The sequence below is a fragment of the Sceloporus occidentalis genome, unplaced genomic scaffold (genome assembly GCF_023333645.1).
Source record: "Sceloporus occidentalis isolate IW3139 unplaced genomic scaffold, rSceOcc1.0.p SCAF_3, whole genome shotgun sequence".
Lineage (NCBI taxonomy): Eukaryota > Metazoa > Chordata > Lepidosauria > Squamata > Phrynosomatidae > Sceloporus > Sceloporus occidentalis.
The window spans coordinates 197,631,865-197,656,925 of record NW_028316983.1 but is presented as its reverse complement, the minus strand read 5'-3'; positions in this window follow the sequence as shown (position 1 = coordinate 197,656,925).

Sequence of the window (25,061 nt, the reverse complement as noted above, 5' to 3'; positions counted from 1 at the left end):
GCCTTTCAGTGCTTGGCAGAACAGTGTTGAATCAATTAAAGACATTACAAATGAAAGAAGATATTAGAAATTAGAGATTATCCTTTAGATCTAGATGCAGGGAATTTTATTGTTAGTACTGAGCTTTTTCTCTGTGTTTTCCTTTTTTTAACTTTACACTTTTATTTCATTTTGACAACTAAACAGAGTAGGGGGGAGATAGTTTGTGGGGTAATGAGCATAACTGCAGCATATAGTTTATGGTTTATTGGCTTTCAATTCAGGCACTTATTACACAAATTACATATGCTTCAAAAATAGTGTGTTTAGTAAAAGAGAAAGGATATCAATGGGAGCACATAATGCCAGTTAGATATTTAATAGGCTTATTTTTGTTTAAAGACATTGTTTTCAATAATTAGAAGGACTGGTTAAATCTTTACCTTCCAGATATTCTGGATTATAACTCCCATAATATTTACCATTCACCATGCTGACTGGAATTTCTAAGAGCAGAAGTTTCAAACTTCTAGAGGGACAGGTTCCACAGCCTTGTGTGGCAATCTTTTTATTTATATTAAAATAATAATAATAATAATAATAATAATAATAATAATAATTTATGTGTGCAATGGGAAAACAGAATTCTGAGATATTTGCTAGAATCCTTCCTTACCCCTCCCTTTGTGAGAACAAAGCTCTTTTGCTGTTAGCCTTTGTTGGAAACAAGAAGTGAAGTAGCCCATATGCTGCCAGAGCTAGATTTGACAGACAAATGCAGGGCCTTGGAGAGCAATCATTATAGGGAAATAAGGCCCAAAACACATTGCAGAAATAATCCAGTTTGAGACCGCTTTAACTGTCCTGGATCAATACTAGGGAATCTTGGGGTTGTAGTTTATTGTGGCACCAGAGCTCTCTGACAGAGAAGGCTAAATGTCTCACAAAACTCTGGTTCCCAGAATTTCCTAGCATTGAGCCAGGACAATTAAAGTGTTCTCAAACTGCATTATTTCTGTAGTGTGTTTTGGACCTAAGTCAATTTAGGATCTCAGGGCAGAGTGGCGGTGTGGTGTCCACACAACGCATGCCTTGACGTTGCCCTGACACCAGCATTATGCTGTGAGCCCAACCGCATGGTGGGTGGCAGCGCGGTGCTTCTGTGGCATTGTGTCCAGATGACACAGAGCCAAAAGGAATACCAGAAGGTGCTGCCATGGCAACAAAAGTGCCCTATCTGCAGCACAAAAAGGAGCCACTTTTTGCGGCTCCTTTTTGTGCCATGGAAATGCCAGAGCTGGGCTGTGGCATGTTGTTGCTGCAGCCCTGATTCAGTACTGAAAGGGGAGGCAGCATGCCATCCCTTAGGGGTGGTCTGTTCGGCCTCTTATTATCCCAGTTAGTGTATTGTGGACCAGAAAAGAAGAGAGGTATGCACTAAAACTTCACAACAGCAACCAGATTTAATTAAGTTCTGTGATAAAATTTTCAAAATGTGAAAGGTGCAGAGAACGTGCCTCATAGTACTGGAATATTGCATCACCCAGTAAAGCTGAATGGTGGGAGAGGGAGGACAGATAAGAGAAATATTTTTATTCACACAGCACATACTTAAGCCTATGGGATTCCTAACCACAAGACATAGCTATGGTTGCCAAACTGGGTGTTTTTAAAGGGGGGTTGGACAATTTGTGATGGATGGGGATATCAGTGACTACTAGCCATGAAAGAAAAAATAGGGCCAGTGTGGTGCAGTGGTTTGAGGATTGGGCTAGGACTCTGCAGAACAGAGTTTCAATAGTCCATATTCATTCATTCTCCAAAACACCATAAATGTAACAACTTGCTAAACCAATCTACCTCACTGTTTGCAACAGAAAGACACTCACGAACAATTTCTTACATCACCTAGCATCTATGGAAAGCAGAATATGTTATTTTGAACTCTGTCTCATGAGAAAAAAAGTTATGACAGCACCTTTCACTTGTTCCTGCATGCTTTCAGGTCAACTCTAACTTATGGTGACTCTATTGTAGGATTTTCTTGGCAAGATTTATTAAGAGTATATCTACCATTGCCTTCCTTTGAGACTAAGTGAGCATAACTTGCCCAAGGTTACCCGGTAGATTTTCCTGCTGGACAGGGATTCAAAGCCTGATCTCCACGAGTCTCAGTTTAACACAAAAAACCACGTGCATATCTCAACATCCTATTTAGTACTAAGAAAGATTTCCCCTACGGGCCACGCAGGGGAGAATATTTATGGCTGATTTTGGAAGGCTGTGTTTATGGAGTAGGGATTCATTGTTGCTTTCCCTGTACTTCTTGGTGGCTAGACAGGTACATCTAACATCTAACTCTTTGTGTGTATGTGTAAAACTTTAAACAATGAATATTTGAAGCAGAGACAAATTGCTACTGCATAACTTGGCTGTTGTGTCCTGCGCAACTCTGCAGTTTGGAGGACTCCCTGCCGGACCATCTACAGCACTGCCTGTGAGTTGAGGAACACCTGGGGGAAGGGCGAGGGGGTGTGTGTCCGGTGAGAGCGGCACATATTAACCGGCTTGCTGGCTCCCTCCTCGTCCACACCCCCCAAGAAAGGCCCCTGGACTGTGCTGTTTGCTGGGCTGTACCTCTGCTGCCTTGGCTGTTGTGTCCTGCGCAACTCTGCAGTTTGGAGGACTCCCTGCCGGACCATCTACAGCACTGCCTGTGAGCTGAGGAACATCTGGGGGAAGGGCGAGGGTGTGTGTGTCCGGTGAGAGCGGCGCATATTAACCGGCTTGCCTGCTCCCTCCTCGTCCACGCCCCCCAAGAAAGGCCCCTGGACTGTGTTGTTTGCTGGGCTGTACCTCTGCTGCCTTGGCTGTTGTGTCCTGCGCAACTCTGCAGTTTGGAGGACTCCCTGCCGGACCATCTACAGCACTGCCACTGGGTAGTTGCGCAGTGGCACACTTGTGCAGTAGGGGATGCCAGAGCCACGCCCCACAACACCAGGGACTGCGCCCAGAGAGCGCCAAGACTCTGTTTTTGCCGCTCCCCTTCTGAAGGGGAGGAGGAGGAGCCGGTGGGAGTACTCGGGTTTTTTTTTTTTTTTAGTGTGTTTGTAATTGTATTTTTTAACTGTTTATACTGTACTATGGCTTCGGTCATAATTTGATGGTTGTTAGCCGCTTTGATCTCTAGGAAAAGCGGGATACAAATAAATTGTTTATTATTATTATTATTATTATTATTATTATTATTAACTGGGCAAACCAGCAAGGAAGTCATATTGTCCTGCAGTTAATGACTGCACACATTTGATAACATTTCCTAGCAAAATGCTTTGGGTCTGTGAATATCTTCCTTTGGTAACCCAATGCAAGAAAAGATCAAGGATTTCACAAAAGCTTAAGTTCATCATTTATGGAGATTGACTGGTTATAAAGATAACTGTAGAGGTAGTGTTTCAAACAATAAAGTGACTCAACAATAACAAAGCTTCTGACACAATGGGTTTAGAGGAGAGTAATAAAAGAAAGTACAGTGAGCCCTTGCTTTACACAGGGGATCCGTTCCAGACTCCTCCATGTAAAACAAATTCTGCGCATGCTCAAGCCCTATTTAAATGAATGGGGCTTGTGCACGCGACAGCACAGTGGCACGGCAGCATGCACGCACCACAGGCGCACACCCCATTACTCACAATGGGATGTGCAACCCCTTCCTCCCTGCATGGCTTTCAGTGTATGCTGAAAGCCGCGTAAAGCGTGCCTGCGTATGATGCGGGTGCACTGTAAGTATTTTTTTTTATTTCCTTCAGCATTCTGAATGAAGTAATGCCAAAGCATTACAAATATCAGCACAAATATCAGTTACCTCTTTGTAAGGAAAGATTTATCCAAATCAGATTCATATCAGCCTTTTGTTCTCTCAACCAGGACATAAAAACATTGAACCAATTTCTGGACAAAATCTTAAACCATAGTCCTATTCAATCATTTTTGTATGAATGTTCAACACACAAGGTTGGGAGCACAATAGTTCTTCCACCTCTCTTATAGCTTTGCTCATTTGAAAAGCAATATTTGAGCCTGTTCGTTGAGAAGTTTATAACCAACAGAACTTCTATTCTCTTGGAGCAACTGTGGGAAGAGTGGCAATAAAATCAATACTGTATTTGCTACATGCATGACAGTGGATCCACCAGCCATCCCACACCTTGAGAGGAGAGACACTTCTACTTGTGGAGGATCTCCTATGAGCCAGGATATGAGAAAAGTCAAGGGCCTAGATTGCTCTTTTCTTCATACTGGAAGGGCTGAGGTCTGCCTTGGAAGTGTGAATACTAAGGACATTATTGTGCTGTTCTTAAATAGTGGGATAGAAGCAGAATTTCACAGAAATGGTGGGATCCTACTGCACAGCCTAGTGGCAGGGCTGTAGCTATCCTGTAGCCAATCCATGCTTTACCCATAACTTTTAATGAATGGGAAAATCACATTAATAGCTGTCAATTACACAGTTAACCTGCTATTGAGCATGTGTGAGATAGGTCATCATGGGGTAATTTATGATTGATGATCCCATGTGGTGTGAGTTGGTATTACTCCCTTCTTTCCCCCTCCTTTTCCATGAACATCCATAGCTATTTTGCATTTATTGCTGAGAAAAGAAGCTTGTTTCTCAAAAGTGGCAGCCTTTCCTAAGCCTCCTTTTTGTTTTTGTTTTGTTAAAAATCATATTTGTGCAAAGTTAATGAACTACCAAAATGCATTTCCATGATGTGAAAAATATGCAAATCATACAGGGAAGTAAAAATAAAAAAATTATTCAAAAAATTATTTTACCTCACTAGGGGAAGTTTTTTCTCCATGGGGGAAAAGGAGCACTAAAGAAATGGTTTGTTGAACTGATTTTCCACCAAGCAAAACCATGCACACATGAGGCAGTTTAATCTTGGATAGCTGACGAGTGAATCATGAAAGCTATGGTTGGACAGAACAGTGTGCAATAAAATTAATTGCCAACCTACTATGAATTCACAATTATGCAGATATACAAAAAGAAGTGTTGCTGTTTTGGTTGTTTAAAAAGATGCAACTATATTGGGAGGGAAGCTTCATGGGATAATCTCCTAAATTAACAAAATATTGCATAGAAGAAGTCAATGTGCATATGTTTTGCTACTATGCATTGTCTCTGGCTGAATCTGCACAGCAGAAATAATGCAGTTTGATATCACTTTAACTGCCATGGCTCATTAGTATGGAATAATGGGATTTGTAGTTTGTTGCACCAGAGCTCTCTGACAGAGAAGGCTAAATATCTCAAAAAACTACAAACCCCAGAATTCCACAGCATTGGGCCATGGTAGTTAAAGCTGCATTAATTCTGCAGTGCTGATTCAGCCTCTGTTGTTTCTTACTTCAGATAAAAATACTAGAATTCCACTAGTTAGAATTTAATACATGATGACATGCTGGTCAAAAAGAAATCTTCTAATGCAAAGTTCTGCAGCTCTCCTTCCCTATAGCTTCAGATGGTTTGTTTTTGTTTGTGACACGAAATATTATAGATAGGTTCAAATCTGTATTCATTCTCTGGAAAGATGTTATTCGCTTGTTCAGAAAATCAGTTAGATATTATATTAACCTCTGCTAAAGCAGATGCCAGACATAAATAGCATTTCAACATTAAAAACATATCACTGCCAATTTTAATGAGATTTTGGGGAACAAAACAGATGAGGAAGAACTGCAGTTTAAATTGCCTGTGAGTATAAAGAGTTTCATTATTTGTGGTGCTGCTACTTTTTTTTAAGGAGTTTGGTTTATGTCCTTGTCTTGCAGTATCTCTGTTCCCCACCCCATACATTTTCCTCAGTGAATAAGTCTGAAGGATTGTATTATTTTTTTCCCTTTTGTTTTAAGTTTTTTGAAAAAACAAGCTGTGAATTGAAAAAAACAAAATTTTAAGCTTTAATACATGCTAAACTTTAGGAAAGGTCATGGTTTACTTATGTTACTTCTCTGACAGAGAGAGAGCACTGCTGTGTAGGTGTCATATCATCTTTGCCTTTTTATAGCCACGGGTCTCTATTATATTATTCCTTTCATGCCAAATCCTTGAGGAGATCTGAGAATATTTTCAGGAAATGAGAAAAGAGAGCCTGTTATTACAATAATTCATGTTTTAGCAATTAGATGTACCCATTTAAAATATTTCTGCGTCTCCTTTAGATATTCTCAGAACAACCCATAAGAAGAAACCATTTAACAACAGTGCAGATTTGTGGAATATGAAGCTCTCCAGATGTGTGATTTCAACCCCTAGCTAACATAGCTAATAGTCAAAAATAATGGGAGATGCAGTCAAACAACATATGGAAAGACATAAGTTTCTTATCTTTGCCATAGTGTCAGTCTACTAACAGCACTATAACAGCATAGTGCAGTAATGTGGTAAGACAAACCTTATCATGGGGTTTTCCTGGACAGATTTCTTCAGAATAGGTGTGCCATTGTTGTCGCCTGAGGGCGAGAGCATGTGACTTGTCCAACCCTCATCCAAAATGCTTGGAGCCAGAAGTGTTCTGTATTTTGCATTTTTCCAGATTTTAGTGTTTGAAGATGCAGGTCAAATTAAAAGAAAGTGTATCCTTGTGTGGGAAGTCAACACAGGCTTACATGGGTCTCAGGTTGCAAGTTCGCCACAGAGAGGAAGGGGTCACCCAGCTGTTACTCTTCAGAAAACGTCCCCATGACTGTCACTGCCTGTTGTTCATGGATGCAAAGCACAGGCAGGCCAGTCATGAGATATTGTGAGTGTCACAAAGGCTTCCTCCATGGCATTAACCAAGAAGGAGTGACCAAGTTGACATCCTAGCCTTGTTGACATCCTAGCAGCTCCTTTATCTACCCCCTTCTCCTCTACACAACCATCTCTTGACTTCCCATACTAAAGGAGGGATGATGCCAGAAGAAAGGATGGGGCTGCCCCACCTGCATCACACAGGAAAAGTATGTTTTGCCAAGAGCTTCTTGGAAACAGTTCTCTGGGGAGTCCATTCGTCTTCTTTCACCTTGTGACCAAATGAGCAAGAACACCACAGTCTCCAGCACTTCTAAGGTAGGAGCATGTGTGTGGTGGCAAAAAGGTATGGATTTTGTAGGTTTTCTGATTTCTGGATAAGAGGTATTCAACCTGTAGTATAATAAAGCTATTTTGCAATTAAAGTGAATGGAAGAAAATTATGAAAGGAAGTCAAAAATTAAACCTTTATCCTCCATCCTACAGGAACAGTACCTGACTGTGGTTATATTAAGAGGTGCTTTTCAGGAAACAGTTAATTTTGTGTGTGTGCATGTACAGTTCTCATCAAAGTAATCTCTTGCCTTTCTTTATACACATTTCCTTCTGAATACTCCCTAATATTTTTCCACTAGAAAAGAATCTAATTGCCCAATTACTGGACTGTAACACTGATGAAGTATGCTTCAGATTTATCAAAACATTGCTAAATTCATTTAGCACCTTTAAAGGCATGAAATTAATTTCTCTTATATATGAATGGATTTCTTGCCATGGATTTCCGATAAACTGTACACTCTCATATTGGAGAACTGTACTGTTTTTATATTTTCTGTAATTAAAACCAACAGCAGAAGAGACATAAATCAATAGCTGAATGGGGATTTTGTTCTTCCGTAAGAATTTTATGATCACAAATGGCAATATATTTCAATCATCAGGAAGGGTCCCTAATATAAACTCTAGAAAGCCAAATGATTCTCCAAGGACTTATGGGAACTAGTTTAATGTAAAGCTGTTAAAAGAATAGTGATAACGAATGCAAAAATCATCTGTTAAAAAGTGTTGTGCCCCCTAAACCTGAGAAAATTGCTTGAGTTTACACCCACCATGAAATCAGTGGCACCATTTAGTTACAGCTCAGTTAAGTTCCTTTGCAATCAGCAGGACTTAAGTGTGATTGAGACAAGTTTTTTTCATATACCACATTGCAATATCAATGGATGCAATGAATAGAATAGTAGAGGATTACAATGTCCTTATGCTTCTGGACTAAGGCCTCTGTTTGTATATTTGCGGGGGGGGGGGGAGCATAAATTGCAAGCATCCAAACCATCATTGAGAGTTACTGCTACCCTGAAGGTCTAAAATGTTTGGATAACCAAAGACATTTCATCACAGAGATGAAATCAAGGGAACAACATTTTTTTAAAAAAAAATCCTTGGCCTGTTGAAGGGGAAAGTTACATGACATAGAGAATCTGAGACTGAGCTGGAATTCACTAAATTTGATATAAGTCTTAAGCATATAAGTAAGAAAACTGAATAAATATATCAGATTTATTAGCAAGCAAGGAATAGAGCAGGGGTTCCCAACCTGGGGGTCGTGACCCCTTTGGGGGTTGTGCGACCCTTTCGCGGGGGTCTCCAGGTTGGCCAAACAGCCGTGGGGAGGAAGGGATGGTCAGGGGGTCCCCCTGCTCCTTCCCTCCCTTCCCGCGGCTACCAGACAGCCGCGGGGAGGAAGGAAAGTGGGGGGTCCCTCCTGCTCCTTCCCTCCCTTCCTGTGGCTGCCAGACAGCTGCAGGGAGGAAGGAAAAGGGGGTCCCTCCTCCTCTTTCTCTTCCTTCCCGTGGCTGCCAGACAGCGGTGGGGAGGAAGGAAAGGGAGGGGGTCCCCCTGTTCCTTCCCTCCCTTCCTGCAGCTGCCAGACAGCCACGGGGAGGAAGGGACGGTCAGGGGTCCCCCTGCTCCTTCCCTCCTTTCCCAAGGCTTCCAGACAGCCACGGGGAGGAAGGAAAGGGGGTGGGGGTCGCTCCTGTTCCTTCCCTCCCTTCCCGCGGCTGCCAGACAGCTGCGGGGAGGAAGGAAAGGGGGGTCCCCCTGCTCCTTCCCTCCCTTCCCTGCAGCTGCCAGACAGATGCGGAGAGGAAGGTACAGTCGGGACTGCCTCCTCCTCTTCTCCCCGCAGCTGCCAGGCAACCACAGGGAGAAGGGGATGGGACTGCAAGTCCCAGAGGCCTTTGCGGCCGGAAATCCCGCCCCTTCTCCCCTGGTGGCCTCCCTAATTGGTTGGGAGGCTGGAAAGGGGCAGGATTTCCAACCGCAAAGTCTGCTGGAGCTTGTATGCAGCCGAAAGTCCCACCCCTTACTGGTCTCCCAACCTATCAGTGGGGCCACAGGTGGGACTTTCATCCCCAATGGGGGTTGTGGCCCAACAAAGGTTGGGAACCACTGAAATAGAGGGTAGAAAATCCCTGTTTATATTGGGAGACAGTGTGGTAGGCAATGATACCTCTACATGCTATTACAGGAAGCCCCCACTTATTTGACAGGTTAGGGACCAGAGTACTTTTGAAAATTGGAAATTGTCAAAATGTGGAACCATTATATGCTCTGGTCCCTAACCTGTCAAATAAGTGGGGGACCCAAAGAAAAAGGCCAAATGTTCCCCAGAAAAAAAGGGAATTCCTGACACACAGAGGGAGAGAGACACTTCCCTTGAACCCAGGAGATGCTATTTTCCATTCTCCACCCCCTCCATGCTCCCCAATGGTACAGGGTGACTATACCAGACTTGCACTGGCTGGGAGGTGTCCCAGCTCTGCTCACTTGTGTGTGTGTGTGTGTGTGTGTGTGTGTGTGTGTGTGTGTGTGCATATATGGGCCTCCAATAAGGCATACATATGCACACATTCACACACAACCCCATCAGTGGTTACTGCTCCTTCTTCTGCTGCTTTGCTTCCTTTACCTCAGCCCACCTTCTCTCATCCCTTATGCTGGCTGGGCACAGGGGGGAATGCCATCTCAGCTCCACTCACCTTGGCTTTGTTTGTGTGTTTGTGTGTGTGTGTGTGTGTGTGTGTGTGTGTGTGTGTGTATGTGTGTGTGTGCACATCCTCCTCTGCTTATCTTAGGAGCAAAGGGAGCAGATTAACTGGGGGAGGCAGAGAAGCCAATGGGACCTATGCAGGCTCAGACCAGGGTGACTAGATGTGCTAACCACAAATGAGGACAAGGTACTGCAGGACATTTCTTTAAAAAAAATAGGACATTACAAACTAGAATCTAAAAATACTACTATAAATATAAATTCATTTCATATGGCTTACTTCCAGCTGTATTACATATAGCTGCATCTTATTATGTTCTTAACTGTATTCTTCTGATGAACTTACCTTTGTTAAAATGCATTGTTGGTTTGCAATACACTTGTGGATCTCTAGGCAAGAAAGAAGATTAAAATTGTACTTTACTTGCAACAAATGCTTGACTACATTTAAATTATTCCTTTCATTTGTCCATTGTGCTGAAACTGAGGGGGAAACCCTTTCAACACTTGCATTTTCAAGCAGCCCATGGCTCCTTTTCCCCTCCAAAAATGAGGGATGGCTTGTCTGCAGCTGCTCCTAGGACAAAAGAACTTTTAAAGGATCCATCCTAATCCTACCAGAACCACCACCAATTTGCAGCAAGGAAAGGCTGCCAAGTAGACATATTTCTTGGAAGGGAGCAACAAATGTGTTGCTACTCAATAGGCTTCTTAGCTATGTTCAAAATGGAAGACATTTTAGAATTTTACCTGGATAGAAGGTTGAAATGTAGCGCATGTCCTTGAAAAAGAGGACACCTGGTCACCCTGGCTAAGGCTCCATGCACACACACATGCACAAGATGAGCAGAGCTGGGATGGTATTCCCTCTCACCTGGCCTGTGCAAGGAATCATAGAATCACAGAATCATAGAGTTGGAAGAGACAGCAAGAGCCATCCAGTCCAACCCCCTGCCATGCAGGAAATCCAAATCAAAGCATCCCCAATCCCCAATTCAGCCTCTGTTTAAAGACTTCCAAGGAGGGAGATTCCACAACACTCCGAGGGAGTGTGTTCCACTGTCAGACAGCCCTTACTGTCAGGAAGTTCTTCCTAATGTTGAGGTGGAATCTCTTTTCCTGTAGCTTGCATTCATTGTTCCGGGTTCTAGTCTCTGGATCAGCAGAAAACAAGCTTGCTCCCTCCTCAATATGACATCCCTTCAAATATTTAATCAGGGCTATCATATCACCTCTTAACCATCCCTTCTCCAGGCTGAACATGAGCCAGAGGGAAGCAAAGGAAGGAAAGTAGCTGTAGAAGAAGCAGTAAGCTCAGCTGTCTATGAGAAAAAGAAAAGAAAATATGAGAGTGGTCAAATTAGATCAGGGGATCAGGTCCCTGTGGCACTATACTGATGTTTAATTTTAACTCTGCTGTAGAGTGTCTAATATGACTGAGAGTAGTACTATAGGCTGTTAGCCCCACATCTTCTCTCTTTAATGCTTCTGTCATAAAGGTAAAGGTAAAGGTAAAGGTTTCCCCTTTGACAAGGTTGTCAAGTCGTGTCTGACTGTAGGGGGCAGGGCTTATCTCTGTCACTAAGCTGAAGAGCCAGCATTGTCAAAGATGACTCTGATCATGTGGGCAGCATGACTGCACAGAACACTGTTACCTTCCCACCAAAGTGGTACCTATTTATCTGCTTGCACTTTTACATGCTTTCAAACTGCTAGGTTGTCAGAAGCTGGGAATAGTGACAGGTGCTCAGTCCATCAATGGAACTTGGGTCTCAAATTGCCATGTGTCAAATTGCATCTCCACACTTTTAATCCTTTTCAATGACCCCCCTTTTTATTCTAAATTATAATCAGAACATATTAATTCAACACATAGTTGAAAGAGCAAGTCAACAGAAAGTGCAAGGTCAAAAAGTGGGGGATGCTCATATTCCATCCTGTTTCTATGACACCAACAGCAATAAGATACTTAAGACAGCTATCATTCAAAATACAGGAAAAAAACCATCACCAGAACATCCTGACATGCTAAAATAAGGTAACATCTATTAGGGGTGGTGTCTGTGTGTCAGTGGCATGGATGTTGATATGGTATGAAAACCATTATACAGTGTAATAGTGTTCTGCTGCTGGTTATACTTTTCAAACTGTTATTCATGATCTTGTCTAAGCATAATCAGTAAGACTTCCAAGTTCCCTTTGAAATAAATCTAAGAGCATTGGCAGAAGAAGTGAATGCTGGCTGGGAAGAATCACAATTAGGAGAGTAGGAAGGAGCTGGGGAAATGTAGCTGTTAGGCTAGATTTCTAGCATCTAATTTAAACATTCTGCTAATTTACTGGTACGTATTTGTGAAGCTGTCTTCTCAAATGAGAAGGAACTCAAATGAGAAGAAACTATATACACACTTAATTGGTAGTGAGTTTCACTGAACTCAGTAAGACTTATCAGTAGACATAGATAGGACTGCACAACTAGGCTGCAACCTTAAACCAAGATGAACAAAGTTGCCAATTTTGCTTTCTCCAACAATTGAATTTTTTAAATGCTCCAATTCTTTCTGTTGAATTTATGTAGAAATATGAACACCTTAGTAAGTTCTTATCAAATACTATCTGAATGATCCTTTTCACCCAACATTATTGTAGCTTTGTATTCCACTCTAAGTGGCAAGGCTGCATCCTAAGGCGTCCTGGGATTTACAGTTTTGCAAGGCAGTAGGGTTCCTTCCCAAACTGAAAGTCTCAAGATTCCATATGATGGAAACATGATTGTTAAAGTGGAATCATAATGCTATAAATGTGTAGTGTGAAGGGGCCTTAAAAGAATCTTATGAAACCCCTTTTCACTATGAAATTATAGCACTATGTTTCTACTTTAACTGCCATGGCTCCATCCTGTGAAACTAGAGTTCTCTGGCTCAGAATTCTAATCACCCTCTGTGATGGTGAGTCTCACACTCACCCAACTAATTTTCTCTGATGGCAGCGCAATAGGTCTTTTTATCCCACCGCTGCCACCAGTACGCGACGGCTACCTCCCTAGCTGCCATCAGTAACTAATGGGGTGCTCTGTGAAATTTCCACTCCAAATGCTCTGGTTAGTTTTTTTTTCTTATTTCACCTCACTGCTTTCCTTGAAATTGCATGGCAAGATTTTCAAACTCAGATCTCTCACTTGAGTTCCTTCTACACTTGTCATTTCTCAGGGGCCACTCTTTAGGAAGACAGAGCACTCAATATTATCAATGCAATAAAAGTATTATTAATTCCTGGTAGCATCTGATTTATAGTTTCTTAAAATACTTCAAGCCAAAAAAAAGAGAAAACTTTGTTTACAAGATAGTTGGTTACAGTATTTTTCTTATGGTTTGTATTGAGAGTTGATATTTATTGCTTAAACAGTTACAAAGATTTACAGTACAGTATATGTTATTATATTCTATAAGTGGTCTCTAGGTTGCAGTTTCACATGAGACTCCGTCATACTTTTGACTAGACTTTGAGTTTTAAAACTCTGTTGCTACTTTATGACTTTACCAACCAGACTAATTCAACTTCCACACTTGACCTATTTTAAGGCCAACCTGGGTACACAAAACCACTTCCAACTGCCCCTTTTTCAATAGCTTATCTCAGCCACCTTGGGTGTTAAAACCCCTCAGGGTCTAATAAAACTCTAACCCAGAGCTCGCTTCCTATCTGATCTCTATCTACCTCACACATGTCTCACTCAGCCTATTTATATTCACTCCTGAGAGTAGTCACCACCTTTTTTTGGCTAAACTCCCATTGGCTGATGCGAGGTTCACACTGATTGGATGTTGCCAAAATTCAAATCTGCATTTTCTCCACACCCTCCTTGAACTGAAAATCCTAGGACAACATAGCAAAGGGCCCTATAACTCCCTATGTAAAAATGTCTGAAATCGCTGCCTCACTGTAGAAGTAGAGCAGTTAGGCACCACTTTAACTATCATGGCTCAATGCTGTGAAATTCTGGGATTTGTAGTTTTCTGAGATATTTAGCCTTCCCTGTCAGAGAGCTTTGGTCACCCACCAAACTACATATCCCAGAATTCCATAGCACTAAACGACAGAAGTTAAAGTGGTGTCACAGCAACCTGAGGTTTGAAATGTTCATAGAAGATTTTCTTGCAGTCCTATTACATTCACAGGCATGTCTGGGGAATGCAGAAAAATTGCTTCTTCAAAGCCTGTAGAGGCTAGTCTGTCCTTTCCATTTCCATACAGGTCATTTATTTGTTTATTTATTTGATAGGCTTTCAGTCCTTAATGGGTCAAAGCAGAATATTCTTTTAATGATACTGCTGTATTTTTCCCCCAACTGCTTGATTCCATGAAAACCCACTGGTGACCTTGAGTGAGTCACACAATCTCAGCTCCAGAAAACCCCATTTTAGGTTCCCCTTAGGTTTCCCATAAGTCAGAAATGACTTGAAGGCACACAATAACAGCAAATCACACACACACACACACACACATATATATGAGAGAAAGTCTGTAGTGGTTTTAAATGAAAGTGATTCTGCCTTTTTTTTAAATTAATACTTTTTTCTAGTTTCCAAACTGAGGTTTTGTTTCTCATTGAATTATTTATGGCACATGTGTTTGATAACTAGGGCTCTCTGGGTGATGTCCTTTCAAAGGATAAAATACAAACTATAAATCAAAGACTGCAGTAACATATTCATAGCCGATATGACCCATTCTGTAATTTGCAATTATCATCAGATACCTTATTGTACTTTTCACCTCCTAGAGAGGTTAGTCTGGTTGGAAATCAGATCAGAGCCTTGTTGGAAGTGGCACCTTGATTGTGAAATGCCCTGCTCAGGGAATTTGGGGTTGGCTACCTCATTGCAATGGAAAGGACAATAAACATTTCTTTGTTCCATTGGGTTTTTAATGCTTTTTGTGGTTTCTCTGTCATGTTCATTTTAGTTATAGCACTTGGGTTTTATTTTATTTTGCATTCCTGTTTTGTTTTTGTTTTATTTTGTTAATGTTAGGTTTTTATTAGCGTTTTACTGCACATGCCCTGTAAACTTACTAAAGGGAGGATATGATACATAAATTATTAAACAATTTGCCATAATGTGAAAAACAATGCAACTGAATATTGGTGCTATATCTTTTTTTAAACAGCAGAAGTTATACTGTTAGTAACTGTTCCCAAATGGTTCAAACTGTTCTAGAATTTCCCTCATTGGATAGCCAGGCTGACAAGCATATCTACCATCACTACTGCAAAGCAGTGACAGAGTTTGTGGTCATGCACTGGACACTTAACACAGCACAATGAAGGGTCAAAGCACTGTGGTTTGCTTGTTGCTGGAAGCTAAAACTAAAGCCAAAAATGGACAAGAACAGTATTGATAAGATATGCCACAAGATGCCTGTGCCTTCTGAGGGCTAAAAATGAATCACATGAGCATATGCTTCTCTACCCTGTAATAGCCAAATTATGTTTATATCATAATATGCAGCACATTTATGTTTTGAAATACTCAAACCACAACTAGTGTTCCAAACCTTATTATTAATATGGTATGTATATATGTGCCTTCAAGTCACCTGTCTACTTATGGCAAACCCATGAATTTCATAGGGTTTCCTTAGTCAAGGAATACTCAATAGTGATTTGCTGGTTCCTTCCTCTGAAATATAGCTTACAACACCTCTTACTAATTGGTGGTCCCCCATGAAGTCTTGTTAAATTAATGCACAATAACATATTTTCCTGTTCTAATAATCTCTAGCAAGGATGCTGCTATCCACCTTCAACACTTGCATTTTTGGATTCATTCATTTTTGTAGGAGAAGATCTCATAGCAAATATTGATTTGGCAGCACAGAACATACCAAAAACAGCACTCATTTATTCTAATGACATACTGTTAGGGAAGTAATGATATCATTCATATTTCTTGTGAATGGATATAGCAATAACAATAGCAAGTACATTTCTGTACTGCTTATCAGTGCACTTAAGTGCTCACTAAGTAGTTTACAATGTGTAAACTAATTGTCCCCAATAATCTGAGTATTCATTTTAGCGACTTTGGAAGGATGCCAGGATGAGTCAAGCCTGAGCCCCTGGCTGGTACTGAACTCACAACCTTGTAGTTTTGTGAGCGAGTGGCTGCAGTACAGACATTTAAACACTGCACCACAAGGGCTCTTGGAGTTGTGTGGTGTGGATATGGAGTTGTGTGACTTTCCCAAGGCATCCTGAAAAATCTGAACTGAACAGAGGCATGTCTTTCTTGGTCTGAGACCAACAAGCACATATTAAATTTCATTGGTTCTACACCATGTCACTGTTATGAGGGTTGCATCCAAGCCATTCAAATAACTGGTTTGACTAAGCAAATATCCCAGATTTATTGGTTGTATAAATGTTGTACTTGCATGGTGCAAGATTTTAACTCAGTTCTATAACCATAGTAAGGCCACGTAAAAAGGGATTATGCTTAAAAGCCAAATGGTAACAGAAAAAACAGTCATCCTGAGCCCATTGTTGTAGAGTTGTTCCTCTGCATATATTTGCTCAGTGTTTGGAAATTAGACAGGTGGGCTGCCACAGTGTGTGATCTCAGTGAAAGGCCCAGTTGGTACTGCCCTGTTATATAATCTCCTCCACATATTTAATAAAGAAAAAAATCCCTAATTGTGTAAGTTTTGAAATGCTCAAGATGTAGGGGTAGGGGAAGATCTTGATCTTGTTACCCTAAAAGGTGGAAGGAATTGGGGTTCTCACCAACTGTGTCAGCATCTCCCTTGTAGCTCAAAAGTAGACTTGCAAGAGATGGACAACTTAAGGGATCTTTTTACCTGCATATACCAATACTAACTTCAGAAATACTCCAGTTTCAATGAATAATAGTTTTATTTAGAAATTCATGCAAACAGACATATCCAATGCAACCTTAACAAACATACAAGGCTAACAGAAACAAAGATGTGATAGGTTGGATATCAAGGAATTGAGAATTGGAGGGGGTGATAATTATCTGTCCTGAAGAGAAGGCTCCATAGAAGAAAGAGAATGGCTCAGGCAGAGTCCGTGGGATATACAGAGACTAGTGATCTGGTAAGCAGAACAGAGCCTCAGTCCGTAACAGCAAATTGGCCATGCGTGGGGTGGATATTTATATTCTGTTTTGCATCTCAGTGGATTCTTGATGTTCCCACATGCTGTAAAAAACACTTAATGTTTTTCTAATGAAATTGACAAAAGGACTCTGGAATGACTGATGGAGTGAGAAAACTCTGATAGAATCTGAGACAATCCCTGGATAGTTAGACAAGAAGGGTGAATAGGGGCAAAGCTCAAGGTGAGATGGAGATAAGATTTTTGTGATGGTACTGCTTAGTTTTCATTGTGAGAGGATATGCAGAAAGCCTGGGAGATGATGGAGTGATTAGACTAAGCAGTACCATCACGAAAATCTTATCTTTTATCCAGTATGGAACCTGCTGTTGCTAGGTATCTATTGTTGCTATCCAAAATAGTTTTATTGGGATGTACTTCTGTCTGTTTCTTGCTCTGGGGAATCAAATTACCTTGAACTTTGAGTTTTAAAGGACACTTGGAACATATCACACATGATTAGACTGATAAGGACATCAAGTTCCTAGATGGCCTTTGGATATTTTCATACTTTCTGTGACAACTAAATTGTCCAAGTCCTAATTTCTAGTCAATAATTGCTTTTTGTTTCCTTCATGTGTAATTATGAAAATTATGATTCCCTGAATGTCACTTCTCTCTAGAAGCTAAACTCAAGGACAGTTACTGATCTCTGCACCATAAAATTATGGCTACCTATCTGACACCGTGAGATACGGTGAGCTACACATTTAAATAATGTATTAATCATTGTGTCCTAGTGAAAATGGTAAAGGAAGTTATTTTTCAGTCAACAGTAACACACAGTTCCTCTCCTTTGCCTAGCAAGCTTGATTTTAAGAATCTAAGATTTTAAGAACACATAATGTTCTGAAACCATTCATATGATTGTTCTTTATATAATTATCACTGTGAATTGAATGCAGAAAATTACCTTCTGAGGGAACACTGTGCTTGAATGCATCGATCTTTAGTTTGTTGGCAATGAGCAAGAAGTTTGAAGAATTTGGGAGCTTTAAATGCAGGCTCTAACAATGATTTATTACATTTTATCATTCATCTGCTTAGTTTCTGCCTTTTCCTATCCCACTGCTCAGCTACCCTTTTACAGATAAACAAGCTGGAGGCTTGCCTCAGGCAAGAAGGGTGAATGGACGATAATGGGATTCAGCAGAAGGAAAATGAGCACTGGATGAAAGAAGGCAGCATTACTTGGAGCTGTAAGGTATGTGTTGCTGAATGTTCACTCTTGGATATAAATCCTTTCCCTAGTACTATATCATGCCATCTTGAACCAACCTGCAATGAAAAGTAAAGGAGGGAGGTTGGCCTTGCCACTATGATGGATGAGAATAATAAGAAAGGTACATGTACAAGAAAATCTGGGATTTGAACACCAGATATGATCACAGTTAAGCACACTGCTGTTTTTTTTTTAAATGGTTGGATTATTCTATGCCCCTTCATTTTTTTAAAAGAAAGGAGCATTCCATGCTAAACAATAAGGTGCTGAGCAAAAATGGTCAAATTCACACCACCCGTCTCCTCCTCTGAAGGCCAAACTCTATGTGGTACTGAAGATCCATGGTAAGAAGTCTGGGCAGTCTTTTTGGTACTTCAGGGCAAGTGCAGGGGTCTCCAGTTCTACACCAGAACACTGCTACTAGGAAGATTTATTTCTTTAAAAAAAAAAAAAAAAAACCTCACTTCCCCTGTGCTTTTTTTAAAATGTAAATTGCTCCGCTATACCTTATGTCGGCAAAGGGCATTCTGTGCCCCCCCTTAAGGGATAAGGATTTAAGCTTATACCCCTCTTATTCTGCTCACTTTTAATCTTTGTTGCAGTTATATTTGAAGTATCTTCATGTTGGAAGCTTATTGCATGCACATTTACCCTGACTGCACCCTAATAGGATGCAGGTAGGAATTACTGCACATAATTCTCTGCCAATTTCACTGGCTGAGTACAGCCTGGCTGTATCCCAGCTCCCAGGCATGCTTTGGAGGCCACTTTTCCAAGTCGGAAAGCTTCTGGCTTTGAAATGCAGCCTCCAAAGTGCACTTGGGAGCTGGGATGCAGCTGGGCTGTATTCACCTGGCAGACTTGACAGTGAATTACGTACGATAATTCCCACCTGCATCCTGTGTCCTGGCTGCATCCTGTTATGGTGCATTCGGGTAAAATGTGCATGCGATAAGCTCCTTGTCAGTGCACTGAAAACTGACCCTTGGATTGATATAAGTCATTTTAAAAAAACTGATTATAAAATGACAAATTAGAAGTGGACTCCAATGGAGGGGAAAATTTGGCTCTGGACCTTCTAATGAACCTCTGGAACCTTTCAAATGTGACTTATAATCATGAAAAGGCTCATTTATTTGTGTGTCCTAGGCAGGTCATTGTCCTTTTGTCAGATTCCCAATGGGTATAACTGAGACCTCATCCCAGGGCTTTATAGGTGTTACTATCTACTTAATGTGCTGGAAAATTCTGTTGCAAGGAATATTGCAATGGTTCTGTAATGTATCTTGTTGAAGGAAGGACACACTGAGTTTTTTTTTTCTTTTCCTGTCTAATGGAACCAGATAATCTGTGCTGTTGAGGCATGTCCTTGAACAGAATACAAAGATCTCACAAGGGATCAAGGCTTCACTTGAGTATTCTTGTGAAAGTAACATACATTTTATGAAAGATCAGGATTCCAAATAAATTGACTAGTCGGTATTGTAGGAGGAAAGTCACCTTTTTTTTTGGCAAAGCAGACACACTTTGACCTATACTGTTTCATTTGTCAGTGAATGGAAAAACTGCAAGATGTCTTTATTACATTATGGTCAGTGTCCTGACATTAAAAAATCATTATAAGTTTGACTCATGAATTCATCTGAGTAATTTACATACTCTCAGATCTCAGGTTTCAGCATGTAGATAAAGGATTTCATTTGAAATTCTTTCTTTCTTTTTTGGATAAAGAGTTTTAAAAACAGTATTGGATTGCACTTCAGAAAAAATATATTCTTGTCTCCTGTATGTACAACAATGAGCACATTTAATTATGTTTTAGAACAAGGGTGGGGAAAGTACAGCCCCTGGTCCATATGTAGCCCCAAACCACTTTTTGCAGCCCAACAAGCCCCCCCCCCCAATTTTTTATTTGTTAATGGCTTTTAGTACCCAAATCAATAAAAAGTGCTCAGGGTATAAAAGTGTATACCTTTGCTCTTCTACTCTCCTTGACTCTCAACCACTTAAAATGTCCCCCCCCCCTCCAGAGTTAAACCTGATCTCTGCCCCTACCTCCATGTGCAGGGAGACATGCCTGGCCGCACAGAGCTTGCCATTCTGTCCTAGACACCCCTGTTAAACAACTGAGTTCTTCCCAGGACACCTTGTCATTGGCACTTTCTACAGAATTCCATCTGGCAACCAGACTTCACTGTGTTAGAAATGCAATGATGTCCTCTCCACAGTACATTAGGTACTGATGATCATTTGCTTCCAACCTTTATTAAAAGGTTGTTTATCTTGGCTTCTCCCAACCATTAACCTTCTCCATCCATGTTAAGCCTTGTTTTCTGGCACTGTGCAATTTGCAATACAGTGGGATTTGTATAAAATGGCAAAATCAAGGTTTACTTGATTATGTGGAAAAATGTTTTTAAATATTTTCAAGCCATGGATGATTGAATCTGTGAGGATAGAATCCGTGATATGGAGGGCTGACTGTATTGTTGCATTTTGTAGTGTTTTATAATATACTGTAATTTTTAAAGGGGGAAAGTTATATAAATAGTTTAAATAAATAACAAAAAATCAGAATAGATTCAAATTTTATTTATTCCATCAGCAACAATTATGTAATGTATGCTTCCCATTCCAAAAGGTCTTTGGCTTTCTATGCACCTACAGCCTGTGGCTCCAGGGAATCCAAAATAAGAAAATAAGAGAAGAGCAACATATTGCTTTAGTATCAGTGCCATTTTGCTTCAACTTCTGTTTTGCTGTTTTGTTTCTATAATAAATAATTCATATTAATATAAACAGAACTGCCAAGGGCCTTATCTTTTTTTCCATGGTATGGAACAAAGTAGTCTAGTAGTACATCAATGAGGCAAATAATTGAAGTAGAGGGAATTTAAGTACCATTCTGCATCTGAAAACTAGCAAAAGTTCTGCTTTGGGAACTTAGAATAATTGCACATAGAAGAATTAATGTCCTTGGTTTACTATCCAGTGCTAGCGATTTCTGTGGGAATAGAATGCCTGGTAATTGTTATTACACAATCGCCATTCAGTTATACTCTTGACCTTGAGAGAGCATCTTTTCTCATTAAAGATTCGCCAAACTCTGAAAACACCCTGTTTTTCTAAAGCTCCTTGCTTATTTTTTTAAAAGATGCTACTCTTAATAATGCTTGCATTTGTAAATATGCTGCAGATAAGAAAGTCAAGAACTTACGATTTTTTGTCTCTAGTAGACAAGCCCTCCCTTCATCCAACATCTTGAGGGAGAGAGAGGCAGGCTAGCTCCAACAGGCCTCCCTGGAAGAAGAAGAGCCCTCCCTCCAGTCCATCTGCCTTTGTCCAGGCCTCAGAGGGAGAGAATAAATGCTGGACCTGATTTCCTCCCCCCCTCACTATTCCCTTCTCCTTTTGTGTCATGTCTTTTAGATTGTAAGCCTGAGGGCAGGGAACCATCCATTATCCCCTCTGTTGTAAACCGCTCAGATTCCCAGTGATTGGGCAGTATATAAATAAATCCTATTATTATTATTAATATTATTGAGAACTATTATATCAGATATAGTAATGAGCATAGGGCAATTTATTTCAATCAAACATGCAGCAGAAATATGTGCAGGACAGAGTGTCCTGTCCCCCTCTTTGAGATCTGCTAATAACTTTGATCTTCAAATCCATGAGAGAACCCCCATATTGCATCAATCTCTGAAGGATGAACAATGATCTCCTAACCTAATTTTGGACTTTAACCTCCCCATAGAACTTTTTCCATCATATTGAAGGGTTATCAGGGACCTATATAAACAGGAAACGAAATACCACACATTTGAAATTCTGTCAAATGTTGTATACACTTTCACTTTAAATGAAATATTGTGACACAGAGATCAAGTATAGGCACCAAATGAAATCACTTGCTCTTGTATCTGTGTGGTTCTGTGTAGTGTTTAGCCTTGTGGTAACTGGTGTCTTGCATGGTGGTTTTTTGTTTGTTTGTTTGTGTGTTTGCATGTCAGTGAAACAGTGAACCTGCTCTGGATTTTAGTCCAAACTTTAAAGGAACTATATAATGGTTGACACTATCCTCCAAACAGGTTCAGCACCAGAGTAGTGCCGGGATGATTTTAGTCCAAACTTTAAAGGAACTATATAATGGTTGACACTATCCTCCAAACAGGTTCAGCACCAGAGTAGTGCCGGGATGATGGTGGCACATCAGAATAATGGGAAGCTACTGTCTAAGAAAGGTAAATCAAACCCAAGTAGGCATATTTTAAAATTTTACCTCACTGTCTATGTTCAGACATAAAATCTAGTTTTAATAAGCCATGATATGCATGGGATTCATGCACTATTATACAACACCTTTTCTTCCACTTTGACCCATTTGTGTTGGGGCAAACAAATCAGGAGTCAATGATTACCCACAACCAGCACTGCCATAGATCCAAAGTACTGGGACATTCTGATAAGCAGGGAGCATGACACCATCTGACATCTCCTTTCAGCTTTCCTGTTCCCTGTGAATTTAGTTGAAATCTTAAAGTAGTTGATGGGGAAAGAGATGTTGCCAGAGAATGAAGTGTTATGAGCTACATCCCTGTTATAATCTGATAGATTTGGGCGTTTTCTTGTCTTGAGTGGGTGAGACCCATTAGGTTGACATAGACCTGATCTTGTTAAAGATGAAAACCACATCCTCCCTCCCTCCCTCCCTCTCTCTCTCTCTCTCTCTCTCTCTCTCTATATATATATATATATATATTTAAAGAGACATATAAAAAGATTTGCTTCTTTGGACTCTCCTTGGGAATGTTACTATAGGTTTTGTCATAATGAGGGTCCACTGTTCAAAGGTTTATATTATGTCTGAAAAAGGAAGAATGGCTAATGCTCTCCAAACAACCTCGATTAACAAGTCAACTTTAAATTATGATTAACCATTTGGAATATAACAGGAAACAATTAATTGTACCTTTCTGGTCAGTCAGTTCCCTCCTCTCCTTTGGGTGAAATAAAAAGTGATGTGGGAGCAAAAAAGCTGTATAAAGAATGCATAAAGGAAAACCAGGTTTTCCTCATCCAGATTGATAACATTATTTTTATTGCATTTAGTAAAATGTGTTTGTTGTATTTATTTGCTCTCAGGTTAACTTTGATTTATAGTGATTGTATGCATAAGATCTCAAAGAACTCTGGGCATCAGCTGCCCTTTTGAGTTCTTGCAGGCTCAAGGCTGTGCCTTCTTTGATAGAATCATTCATGTGTGCTGCATTCTCCCATTTTCCTTACTGCCCTCCACTTTACCAATCATAGACTTTTCTAGTGAGTCATATAATCTCATGATGAGTCTAAAGTACAATAGCCTCAGTTTAGTCATGTTGACCTTTTATGAGAATTCAGGCTTGCTTTGCTATCAGACACATTTATTCATATTTTGGTTCCCATGGCATCTGCAGCACTTTCCTCCTACACCACATTTTGAATGAGTTGATTCTCTTCCTGTCGGCTTTCTTTACAGCTTTTACAACCACACACAGAAATAAGATTTAGCTATATATGTTAAGGAAAATGCAACATGGGATATACAGTAGAAGAAATAAAACATGTCCCTCCTTCCACCTGCCTGGTTGCCAGAGCGACGCAACTGAAGCGGAGGCCAAGGTGGGACTCCATTGCCGCCTTCTTCACCATCGGCTCTCCAGCAACAGTGGTGGCGCAGAAGCAGTCAGGCCTGGGCGAGGCTCTCTTCCACCCCTCCTTCCACCTGCCTGGTTGTCAGAGCGACGCAACTGAAGCGGAGGCCAAGGCGGGACTCCATTGCCGCCTTCTTCACCATCGGCTCTCCAGCAACAGTGGTGGCGCAGAAGCAGTCAGGCCTGGGCGAGGCTCTTTTCTGCTCTTCCTTCCACTTGCCTAGTCTCAAGACCATTGAACTCTGTCCCCAGTTTTTGTCATTACTTAAAAAGTCACAATAGATCGATTGCAGACTATTTAGGGGACTACGAGACACTGGTTAGATCATTGTATGTTTCAGGGGAGGGATTAGATGTCTTCAACGGAGCAGCAATTCAAGTTGTGCAGGGCAATGGAAGATATGGCATTAGCAGGGCAAAAGGTCATTACAGAAGAAGACGTGATAGATGTCTGATATCTATTCCGCCTTCCATTCGCCCTGCTACCCCAAAAGATCTGGAAAGCATGCCTAACCATTCGCCAAACCTTTCCCTGCTCTTATGTAATGCCAGGTCAGTGAAGAATAAGTCCCGTATCATCTATGACTTACTGATAGATCACAATGCTGACCTGGCATGTATCACAGAGACCTGGCTAGGAGCAGATAGCTCTGTAACCTGGGCTCAGGCCCTTCCGGCCGGGTACTCTGTCAATGAGCAGATAAGGGGAAGCGGGAAGGGGGGAGGCGTAGCCATAATCCATAAAAACAATCTCACTTTAACCAGGATACCTATCCGTGCATTAAACCACATTGAATGCATTTACCTTCGCTTGAAGACCAGGGAGAGTTTGGGGATTCTGTTGGTCTATCGCCCACCCCGTAACGTAACAGACTCCCTAACTGAGCTGACACAACTAGTCTCAGAGCTGATGTTGGAATCGCCTAGGCTGTTAGTCCTGGGCGACCTCAACATCCCTCTCAAGGGTGATTTGACTAATCTTACTGGTGCGGCTCGGGAATTCATGGGTTTCATGACAAACATGGGCCTCTCCCAGATAGTCTCTGAGCCCACGCATTCTGCAGGTCATACTCTTGATGTGGTCTTCTGTACCGAACAGGCATATCCATGGGCAGAAATAACTAGTATCTCCG